Consider the following 10,765-nt stretch of genomic DNA (forward strand, 5'->3'; position numbering starts at 1 on the left):
TTAAGTTGCTAACAGTCTGTTTCATGATAGAGCATCTAAAACTCAAGGTGAAGCTGTCAAAGTGCATGTTTGCCTTTTACAGGAGACTGGGAAGAAATCCCTGAGAAAAATACGTATTTTTAAATGACCAGAACACTATCGATATTATGCGCCTGATGCTCGCTCTCAGAACGCCCATCCAGCATCCTGATTCCTTTCTCCCTTGGCCTGAGAAGCGTGAGTGTCCCAGTGTTTGCAGTCCCTTCCCCTTCAGTACACACACACAGGCTAAAGCTGTAGTAAACAACTACCAGCCAAGAGTTGCTAAAGTCAAGGTCTCAAATGCTACACCAAGACCAATTTTCACCCAAATGGCATTCATTTCTTGCAAAGGAACTTTTTGGGGGGAAAAATGATTAAGGTCTCATCAGCACTTAACGATTTTCATTCAATAGATAACAAAGCTTTCCAAAATAAAGTTTAGCTCACTGAAGTTTCTTTCAAATGTGCATTACTAAATAATAATAAATAACTGAAGCACTTCAAAAATAAACAGGAACCCTTCAGGAATGTTTTGATGACCTGACATAGCTATACTAATTGCACAGTTTTAGTTCATAAATCATGAAAATTGTGTGTGAAAACTTTCCAAATTTTACCAGTTTTAGTATAATTCATAACAGATCCGAATTAAAAGGTACAATAAACTTCCTGAATACATTACAAATTCCTGCCAATTGTTATATACTCAAGTTGATCCATCCCCAACTCGTAAGGAGCTTAGTATAATTGCTCTCGTTCCAAGACTCACCAGGCTGCAGTGATAAAGATATAACTTATGCAACTGAAACGTCTGTCCTTCAACATCCTATTTCTAAGCCTCTACGGTTTGATTTTCTAGGCTAAAAACATACCTCTTTATCATAAAGCAATTTCTATGTGGTTTTAAAAAATGTAAACAACATGTGAATGAAGTCTGCAAGTAGCACAACCAGGCTTTTTTTTTTCTTTTGGGGGGAATCACTGTTTTTCTATTAAATGCCAATTCTGAAGCCCACTTCTTAGAAGATGGTTTACACCCACTCTTCAAAGTGACCACTCCTATTCCCATCACAAGCTGCTGCCTGCTAAAAGCCACCAAATTTATTTCAAAGCACTTACTTATCTAAACAACTCTATCCTCCAGTCAGAAAAGAGAATGGAGGCGTCTAGGTGGATTTACAGAATGCCGTGTATTTGATTGGCAGATGTCTACCAAAGCAACTAATGCACAGGCTCTCGGTATAAATAGAGCTGCTCAAGTCCCTGGCGTTACAGGAAAAGTGGGAGAATATTAAAGCTGATTCAAAGTAACATCCAACGGCTGGGCAGAGAATCCTGTTCGCCAGTGGAATTGTTAAAACAATTCATATAGAACGATACTTAATCCGTCTGTACAGTGAAATTAGAGAGCTGACAATATTAACCACACAGCGTTTACCCAGATTACACATTCCGTTGTACTAATACTCCTTAACTCAACACAGTCAGCTTTTATCAGCTGAATTAAGGCTATTACTATTAAAGTATGCAAAACTCGAAGCGCAGGGTGAAGGGGGTTGGGAAGCTGCAGGGCATATAACAAAGGAATTGGTACTTTTTCCAAGCCTTTGCCTCAAATGCACGGCGAAGCAGAACTGTTGAGTGCACCCCACCCTTTCCCCAAAGATGAAAGTTTTCAAAGTTCTAACAGGCAGTTCTCTACCCAACAAAAGCAGGATTGATTGTCCCCGTAGGGGAGCATCTAACAGGAACACCAACTAATGTCGTGGAGGTCAAGTCCGAGTCTTCGGAGCGAGCTTTTAGGACAAGAAGTGACTAGCAAGCCGACTCCGCGGGCTCACCAGTCCGGGTGGACAAACAAAGTTGCCCCTTGTCAACTCCGGCCGGGTCCCCAGTAATTGAAAATAACAGCCACGGGCCAGCCCTTGGCTACTTCCATGGACCGCGCACTGTAGCAAGTGACAGTTACACATCATTACGACAAGAGACAATAATGAATGTAGCACCAGGACCACTATTCATGCCAGCAGTGTCATCTCCGCCTTAACCCCTTCTCTGCCACTCTCTCCAGCGCACACCCACAGCCCACAGCCCCAGTGCGGCAGCTATTCATCGAAGCCTCTCTATTGCTGGGGGCAAACTACTTCAACAAGACGCCCCAATTCGGCCCCGGTGTTTTATTTTTCATCTTTGCCAAGTGTCAGGCAAACATTGCAACCAACAATTCCACTAGGGGTAGAAAAAATATTTGCTTTATACATGTTACTTGTTAAGTTCTTAAAAAAAAAAAAAAAAAAGATGGGGGGGGAAGAAACCTCCTTCTTTCTTCTCCACGAATCCGACCAACGCTACTAGCTTTGCAATACCATAGCCCACCCCCGACCCCTCCCGCTTCCCAACACTTTCCCCTTTTTAAGAACACAGACCAACCAAAATGATTTAACTTGAGCAGATGACAGAAGGAAAATAAAACATGTTAAAAGGATACGGTCTGATTTGGGATGGCAAAAAAAAAAAAAAGGAGGGGGTTGTTTATTTTGATAAGAAACGGAATCGGCACAGACCTGAACAGAAGCTGCAGAGCAGGAGAAATTGTTTTCTTTCCCTTACACAGAGTCCCCCTCTCTCCCTTTCTCTCTCTCTCTCACATACAAACACGCACACGCGCGCGCACACACACACACACACGGCGTCACCCGCGCACACTCACACGCACACTCGCACACGCACAGGCAGAGCCTCTCAGCTGCTCTCTGCAGTTCTCAGGAAATGAATGGGGGGCAACCCAGGGAACTGTTGTACTTGCAAATGACTTACCCGGATCACATGACGCGCTAAATGTAGGGTGGGCCGGTGGGTGGAGGCTGCCGAGACGCGAGCCCGGGTCTAGCGTGGGGAGCCTCGCCAGGCCCGCATCGAATTACCCCGGGGCCCAGCCGAGGGGGTTGCAAGACGCCGCTTCTCCTCCTTTCCAGCACCAAGCTCAGGAAACCGGAGAGGCGGGGAGGGTGGGGTGGGGGGGTGAAAATACCAAACCCCCAAACAAAAGACCTCCGGGTCCTCCTCCCCAGAAACAAAGCCCCGCCGCTGCGGGCGAGCCCCGGGGTGGGGCCGAGGGCGGGGGCGGTGGCGGGGAGGGGCTCGCTCAGCAGGCGCTAAGTCGCTTTATTGCCATAAAATGGGGCCCCCGAGCCGCTCCGCCCGAGGATTAGGAGGCGGGCTCTGAGTGTGATGGTTGAAATCCCCTGTGGGAAACTAACCCCTCCCCGCTCGCAGAGGTAGAAGGCAACACCCACTGCCCAGCCCTCGTCTCGCCGCCCGGGCCGCCGGGCTGGGGGGTTGGTCCGCGGAGCCTCCACCCCGCCCCACCCCGCCCCACCCCTGCTCCCGCCTCTCCTGGCCTCCTTTCTCGGCCGCCCTTCCCTTTCACCTGCACCACCTTGCTGCGGCACCAAAAATAATGTACACATGGCCAACAGCTTTGTGAGCCACTGGGCGAAGGGGGCCAGCGGTGCCTCCCGGCGAAAGGAACCCCCGGATTTCAACTCGCAAGGCGAGGACTTGCGCTGAGCTAGGGAAAGTCCCCTCTTTTGTGTCAGCGCGCTCAAGACAGCATTACTAAGAGAATTCGGAGACAAATAAAGCCCGGAGCCGCCTCCCCCCGCACCCCTGCTCCGGTCCGGGTGGGGGCGTGCGGGAAGGGGGCCCGGAACCCGAGCAGTCCCAGCGGCTTGCCGGCGAGCTAACTTGGAAAGGTGTGGGCGGAGCCGGATCGGCAGCCGGGCGAGGCTGCGGGGCTGGCGGAGCGGCCGCTCCGGGGACCGCCCCCGGGCGCTGGGCATCGCCCGCGCATTGCAACAATGGGGTCCGCGCGGGGGCATCCCGAGCGGGCTGGAGAGCGGTGCCCCGGGTGCGAGGGTGGGGCCGGCGGAGGGCTGGGCGAGGGAGGAAGGGGAATCATTGTTCGGAAGCGGTGTACTCTGCTGGTGCGGTGGAGATGCGAATTAGGGCGCCCCTGCAGATTCCCCTCTTTGCGTTTCACCTAGGTGGGATAAATTGGGCCGAGGCGGAGACTCCTGCCTTGCTTCCGAACCCGGATAGGAAGGGCACCTCCCGAGACAGTTATTTAGGAAAGCAAGCAAACTTGGGAACGGGAAGAACGCGGGAGGGGCGAACCCCTCACCAAAGACCCGGAGGGTCCGGGTCCGCTTGGGGATGTCGGAGGAAAGGAGTCCAGTCTCCCCGCCCTGCGCCCTAGAGAGGAGCCCAGAGAAGCGGGCGGCCCAGAGCCGAGTCCTTGACGCCTTCCCCGGCGTCCGCGCCCGCCCCGCCTCTGCGCCCCGGGGAGCGGATCCGCGGGATTCTGGGGCGGGAGGAGGAGGAGGCAACTGGCGGGGCCCCGGCAGTTCCCGCGGCGGCTAGGAGGGCTGGGGGTCAGCGCTGCGCCAGGGGGTCGGCGGAGGCGGGGAGGAGATGGGCGGAAGCGGACGGGTGGTGTAGTGCTGTGGGACTGGGCGAGGCTGGGCAGTCATTGATTGTTGGAGATTGCGTGAGACACTTTCTTGCAAACCAAGGTGAGCGCGCGGTGGCTCCCCGGCTGGGCTGACACCCCTGCACGTTGCCCCTGAGCCCGCCCTTCGTGGGAAACCGCCTCCGGGACCTGCACCCGGGAGGCGGCGAGGCCCTGTCTGTGAGAACGCCGGGAAGGGGAAGTTTAGGTTAGGAGAGAAAGATTTTCAGTAATGTGGCATGAAGTGGGATGGGAAGAGAAACAAGGGGAGAGGCCGAGAAACAGGAAATGAGAGCGAAGGAACAAATTTGAGCCAGGAAAAGCCTTGTTCTACATTTGTATGACATTGTGGGGTTTTGCAAACACTTAATAAAGGCCTCGTGTGCGTGATTAATGAAAACAAAGGCAGTTGGCTTGCTTGGTGCGCTCTGCCTCCTGCCACATTTTGTGTGTGTGGAAAATGGAAAGGTGGTCCAGCCTTGACAAAGATTCCCACAGCCCATTTCTAGTCCTGACAATGAACCAGTGGGCTTGCGTTTTTCTTAGCATATAACAGGATTAAAAGAAGGGGCCCCTCTTGGTCCTACGGTTTTGAAGGAGAACAAATGAGGTAATATGTGCGAAAGTGTCTGAAAATTGTGGCCTACTCCTTAAATGGAAGTATCGTTAGAAAAGCAGAGGGAGCCAGAAGACGACGGAAACCAAACGCTGAAGAAGACCTGAGTGCTGCAAGGCAATCAGGAACCCCGAGGAAAATGGAACCGGCAGACTGAGGGCTTGGTCCCTTGAGTTGGGTCTGTGTTCCGGAACCCACCCACTGGTCTGATACCGTATGTCAACAGCTCTACACTCCACTACATCTGGAGAGAAACAACGTGAAAATACAAGTTTGAAAACGGTGGCACTATCAACAAACGTGCAGCATTTGAACGAAAAACTTGCGTCTACTAGAAACACTTGAAAGTTTCCCCCGGGGCGGGGGGGCAGAGAGTAAAGGCGAGTTAACTGTAAGGGTAGAAGGATGCTATAAGAAATTATGTCATCGTAGCAGTTTTTGTAATAACAGCTCTTTCTCAGAGAGAGTTGAGTGGTAGAGAGACCATAAATATATTCTATACCGATTGCTTCTGCACGTTGAAAAGCAAACTCCCTTCCTAGAGCAACAGCTGCGGGCATGTTAATAGAATGATGGAAGAGACAAAATAAAGTACAAGAAGCCATTCAGAGGGATCAGGAAACTAGGGGTAGGTCAAGGTTAAGATCTAGAGTCTAACAGTGTAGCTAAAAGAAATCAGCACATAAAGTATTAGGGAAAAAATGCTGGCAGATTTTTTTTTTTTTAAGTGTTTACAGATAAGAAGGAATGGAAATGTTAGATTATGGTAGAGGTTTAGAAGAGAGAACCACTTTATTGAGTGAGCTGGGGATGGGTGTGGAAGAGCAAAGATAAAGTATGGATATGTAATTAATGGGAAGAGTGGATACTAGAGGAAAATGATTTTTTGTGTGTGTGTACATATACTGACATGCATTTCCAACTCAGTTCATATAATTCTCTCTCTGTGTGGCACTTAGTTTTAACCAAAAGTAAGCTGTGAACAGAAGAGAAATTAGAAAAGCAGTATACTTACCCTGACAAAGACATGCTTATCTTTGTGTTTAGAACTTTCCCTTCTCTACTTCCATAAATGTGCAGGGAAAAAAGATTAGAAAATGTAAACATAACAAAATGATTTTACTAATAATGTATAATTCTGATCAAGTAAAAGAATACATGGAGAGAGATCACAGAATCATGGAATTTCAGGTTTGAAAATATCTGTCAAATCCGGTCCTTACGTATGATACTTCAATCCTGTTTAAAATCAAGGCTGCTGAGGCATTTCTTACCTACCCATTTCCCTGACTGTATAGGCTTGACTTAACTTTGTTATTGCAAATACCAAAATAAGAATGAATTAGCAAAGAGGCTAAAAGTTGGTATTCTGAGTTTCTTACGTATTAGAAACTTATGAGTGTATGCTTTGATTCCTGCTACCTAACAGCATTGTCCAGAAAGGAGAAGTGCATACACAAATACTCCGGAAGCAGGTAATGTATCTAATTCAATGTAAAGGATACAGTGAAATGTAACAACTACAGATTTTAAGTTGCTAATAGAAAGGTAAATGTTAGCTACTATAGGGTTACTGTGAGTTGGAATCAACTCAACCGCTACAGGCTTTTTTACCCATAAACTTTTTGCCAGACCTTCCTACAGTTAACAAGTCATGATGCTCCATCCATCTGTGAAAACTTAGTGTCAGTGATAGAAAAATCTTTACTTACTAAGAGTATTAGTTGTATCACACCCTGATTTCTGTAAGGTAAAAACTCTTTTCAATATCTATGTACATTTAAAGTTCTTAAACCTGTGGATTAGCGGTGCCAGAGATTGCATGGATGATTTAACACTAATATAATCCCACGCAGGCGGTTGGGGAAATTGTGTCCATTTTCAGAAGTGAAAGCTCTGTTGAGGAAAGGTTAGTATTAGAATTGACTAAAAGTGAAAATAGAGGTGATTCCCAGAGCTTTAAATAAATTTTAAAATACAGTCCTGATTTTCTTCGGGTTAGGAGTGAATAAGTATTGTTAAGTTTTCAATGCCTGTGTTTTTCACATGTCTTATTTTGGCAATAATATGTAGCAAAGGGGAATTTTCCTGTTGAAGTATGAGAAAACAAAAAAACGAAACCCGTTGCCTTGAGTTGATTCTGATTTATAGCCACCCTACACGGATGTGAGAGAGGCATGGAAAAGCCTTACTGCAAATGCAAAGAGCTAGTGATATTACGTGATTACATGGTAAACATCATGTTTTGGTTTGGATGAGGAGTTGTCTGAAAATTAGAAAAAAATGTCATTTCACAACTTTCTTTGGTCTCAATCTATACAGCTTTTGGTCCTTCTAGTTTAAATATTCATGACATACCTCAGATGTGTCTCTTCTTTTCCAAATTCCTCCACACTCATTTTCATTCGGGCCTCCTCCTGCCTGGCTTCCAATTCCCCTTACCCCTACCCTCAGGTTTGCATCCTGTCTCTTTCTTCCCTTAGAACCACTCCATTCCTTCCACCCCAAAGCCCGTAATTATAGCCTGACAAAGCCAGTGCACCTCAGGCAAAGCCACAACCCTCTGTCGGTGGAGTCTTGCATGCTGCTATTATGCTAAACAAGTTTCAGTAGAGCTTCCAGACTAAGACTAGGAGGAAAAGCCTGGCTATCTACTTCTGAAAATCAGCCAATGAAACCCCTATGGATTACAGCAGTCCGATCTGCAACTGGTCATGAGGATGGGGCAGGACCAGACAGTGTTTTGTTCTGTTGTATATGGGATCATCATGGGTCAGAGCTGACTAGATGGCAGCTAACAGCAACAAAAATAGACTTAAAAACCTTCGGTGGCACAAGTTTAATATAATATGGCGGCACTTCAGGGCCCAACTTAGATTCTCAAATCTTGAATTTACCCCTCCAGCCATGTGGCCCACTTACACACCCCACCCATCCCTGATGCCTTTATTCCACTTGATGGTCCCCTTCCATTTGCTCCTGTTGAATCCTGCAAAAACGACCCCTTGTCACCCCTCACATATGTACACATGTCCCATCCCCTCACCAAAAAAAATAATCTTTCCCTTCTTGAAACTTCTTTTATCTTAACTTGTTATCATGGAAAGAATGCCTCGGCCACTGACTAGCTGATTTTTTTAAATCTCTTTTCTGATCCTCAATCTTTTTCTACCTATTAAATAATATTTTCTTCACATGGAAAGATAACATTTTGTGGACGCAGGAGACATTGGCCCAAGTGGGCCTTCAACAAATGTTAATTTCCTCATATTTTATTAAGGTGCTTACATCTTTCTGCCTTCCTTTAAATATGGTTTGCGTACACATCTTAGCTCCTCTATTACATGTAACTCTTTGAGGACAAGAACTGTACCTCAATCATTGGTTTAGCCTTCTGCTACCCCTCCCACCAGGATTTTGCACATAATTAGGTGACTAATGAATACTTGATGAATCAATGAAACAGAGTATGTAAAACTAGAATGACATACACTAAAACACTATTTAGGAGAAACCTGTGTTGACTACACATGATGAACATAACAAGCAAAACTCTGGAATGTGTTGAGAAGTATGTTTTGAACATTAAGTCTGGCAGCACTTGAGCAATTTTAAGTTTAGAAATTTTTATATGAAGGAATATATTAGATTTGGAGCATTTTTACTTAATTTCATGTCTGTCATGGATTGAACTATGTCCCCCAAAAGTGTGTATATCAATTTGGCTGGGCCATGATTTCCAATATTGTATGGTTGTCCTCCATTTTGTGATTGTAATTTCATTTTAAAGAAGATTAGGGTGAGATTGTAACACTGTACTTACCCACGTCACATCCTTGATCCAGTGTAAAGGGAGTTTCCTTGGGGCATGGCCTGCACCACCTTTTATTTCTCAAGAGATAAAAGGGAAAGGGAAGCAAGTGAGCAGAGTGGGGGACCTCGTACCACCAAGAAAGCGGTGCTGGGGGCAGAGTGCGTCTTTTGGACCTGAGGTTCCTTTGATGAGATGCTCCTAGACCAAGGGGAGACTGATGACAACGACCTTCCTCCAGAGCCAACAGAGAGAGAAAGCCTTCCCCTGGAGCCAGTGCCCTGAATTCAGACCTCTAGCCTACTAGACTGTGAGAGAATAGACTTCTCTTTGTTAAAGCCATCTACTTATTGTATTTCTGTTATAGCAGCACTAGATGACTAAGACATTGTCCTTATCATATTTAATCATTTAAAATTTCCATCTGTCATACTACTCTTCATTCTTATTTTTTAATTAGAATTAGATAAAATTATACTGTATTTGAAGCCCTGGTGGCACCATAGTTAACCATTTGTCTGCTAACCAAAGGTTGGTAGAATCTACCAGCCGCTCCTTGGAAACCCCGTGGGGCAGTTGTACGCCATCCTATAGGGTCACTATGAGTTGGAATCAACTTGATGGCAATGGGTTTGGTTTGGGGTTTTTTGTTTTTGTTTTTTATATTGTATTTAATTAATATTGAATTTTTCAATACCAGTGAAGAAATCCACATTGGTTTTTTAAAAAATGTACTTGGCAAGATCTTAGGTTGCAAACTTTAGAGCTGTAATGTAAAAGAAATCATCTACATTTGCAAATAGAACAAATTGAGGCATATAAGATTTGAACTTCAGCTATCCTTGGCTTTTTTAGTTTTACAAAAATAGTACCCCTATGGAAATAATTAAATTTAGTTAAAGTGTACATAGTTAACAAAATACAACTTTTAATTTCCTCCTATATGCATACAAGGCACTAACCTAGGTACTATTATTATATGAAGATGAACTTAGATGAAAAACTATAATGTCCATTGCCTTTGAGTTGATTCCAACTCATAGTGACCCTATAGGACAGAGTAGAACTGCGCACAGGGTTTCCAATGCTGTGATCTTTACAGAAGCAGACTGCCACATCTTTCTTCGCCAGAGTGGCTGGTGGGTTCGAACCACCAACATTTTGGTTAAAAAAGAAAAAATTTGGTTAGCAGCCAAGTACTTAACCAGTGTACCACCAGGGCACCTTGACTATTATATTGACCAAGAAAAAACCAAACTCATTGCTATCAAGTTGATTCCAACTCTTAGCGACCCTATAGGACAGAGTAGAACTGCCCCATACATTTTCCAAGAAGAACCTGGTAGATTTGATCTGCCAACCTTTTGGTGAGCAGCCGCAGCTCTTAACCACTATGCCACTAGGGTTTCCCGACTATCTTAGCTATCTAGTATTGCCATAACAGAAATATCACAAGGGGATGGCTTTAACACAGAGAAATTTATTTTCTCACAGTCTAGTGGGTTGCAAGCCCAAATTCAGGGCATCGGCTCCAGGGGAAGACTTTCTCTCTGTGTCGGTTCTGGAGGAATGTCCTTGTCCTCAATCTTTGGTCGAGGAGCTTCTTAGGGACCCCATGTGCAAAGGATGCGCTCTGCTCCTGGTGCTACTTTCTTGGTGTTATGAGGCCCCCAACTCTCTGCTTCCCTTCCCTTTTATCGCTTGAGAGATAAAATGTGTTGCAGGCCACACCCCAGGGAAACTCCCTTTACCTTGGATCAGGGAGGTGACCTGAGTAAGGGTGGTGTTACAATCCCAGCCTAATCCT

At 45.8% G+C, this 10,765-nt stretch overlaps 1 protein-coding gene across 2 annotated transcripts in view; it reads right to left on the bottom strand.

Annotated features, from left to right (window-relative positions):
* KLF12 (KLF transcription factor 12) overlaps positions 1-3,253 on the bottom strand; it is a 493,194-nt gene extending 489,941 nt beyond the window's left edge. The window contains exon 1 of one of the 2 annotated variants that reach the window (XM_049853071.1): positions 2,839-3,253. The gene's annotated coding sequence lies outside the window, so the exon portion shown is untranslated. The other variant, XM_049853072.1, reaches the window with a different exon arrangement.
* Positions 3,254-10,765: the final 7,512 nt, after the last annotated feature.

This window comes from Elephas maximus, chromosome 14 (assembly GCF_024166365.1).
Source record: "Elephas maximus indicus isolate mEleMax1 chromosome 14, mEleMax1 primary haplotype, whole genome shotgun sequence".
Lineage (NCBI taxonomy): Eukaryota > Metazoa > Chordata > Mammalia > Proboscidea > Elephantidae > Elephas > Elephas maximus.